This window comes from Microtus ochrogaster, linkage group LG5 (genome assembly GCF_000317375.1).
Source record: "Microtus ochrogaster isolate Prairie Vole_2 linkage group LG5, MicOch1.0, whole genome shotgun sequence".
Taxonomy (NCBI): domain Eukaryota; kingdom Metazoa; phylum Chordata; class Mammalia; order Rodentia; family Cricetidae; genus Microtus; species Microtus ochrogaster.
The window spans coordinates 38,849,100-38,850,466 of NC_022031.1; positions in this window are offsets into that span (position 1 = coordinate 38,849,100).

Sequence of the window (1,367 nt, forward strand, 5' to 3'; positions counted from 1 at the left end):
CTCCCTCCCTCCCTCCCTCCCTTCCTTCTAAAAATGTCTTATTACAGGAGTGATACAGCATGCACACTAGTCCATGTTCTATCTAATACTGTTGTGGGGTATTTGCCAGAGCCGACTGCTCACACATGGGTTTAAGCCAATAGTCTTTATCAGCTTGCCAGCGACTACACTGGCTGTTCAGGATCCCAGTGCAGCCCTGAGCCTTTCTCAGGATGAGCTCCTAAGCACAAAAGCCGCGTTCTGGGTCAGCATACATCAGTTAACAAGAACAGTTAGCCAGAAGCGGAACTACAGAAGTCAAAAGCAAGGCTAGTACATTCAGAGACTTTCCTCAACCGTGGACTTTGATGGATTGAGCCTTTGTTTTAGTTTTGGCAGGTGGTGCTGTCTATGTACTGGTTTTACAGCTTAAATTGCACTTTCATCATGGAGTCAGTGTGGAGTCCTGTTACAATACAACCCCTAGCAACAAAAATGCTGCTAAAAAGTTTATACTGCTTGGATTTCTATTGTGTATGTGTGTATGTTCATAAGGAAAATGGACTTGGTCTATACATCTTCAACCTCTTCCTCTCTCTCTCTCTCTCTCTCTCCCTCTCTCTCTCTCTCTCTCTCTCTCTCTCTCTCTTTGTGAGGGTGAGACAGGTTTTCTCCATGTATCCCTAGCTGTCCTGGAACTTGCTCTGTAGACCAGGCTGGCCTCAAACTCACAGAGAACTTCCTCACTGCCTCTGGAGGAATTAAAGGTGTGTGCCACCACTGCCCAGCACTGCTGGGGTTTTTGTTTGTTTTCTTCAGACTCACAGGGGGACTTCTTTGGTCTTCTCTTTAGCAGTTTTTCTCCGAATTGGTTGATGAGAGATGTTCTCAGCTGTCATTGGTGGGAGAGGCAGGATGCATCACCATTCCCTGGTCACTTGAAGGAACCTCACAGGTTTTTGGGGCCCCAGTTGCTTTCCTGGTGTGGTCTTTTTGCAGTCTCAGACATAGTACCTGTTGTTTTCACTTCTATTTTCCCACCTAAATACTTACTTTACTTATCACTTTTCTTTCTAGATGGTCTTCCTTGGCATTCAGGAAAGCCTACATCAGCCATACAGCTCAACACCCCACGTGTGCTTCATGGGGATAAAAGAACTGGAGTTATTCTTGCATCAGAAATGACCTAACCAATCTTAGTGTTTTGGTTTTTGATTTTTCTTTTTTGTTTTATTTTAAATGCTCTTCTGAGAATACTTTTTAATTAATTTCTTTTTTAAAAATTAATTTATAGCCGGGCGATGGTGGCGCACGCCTTTAATCCCAGCACTCGGGAGGCAGAGGCAGGCGGATCTCTGTGAGTTCGAGACCAGCCTGGTCTACAGAGC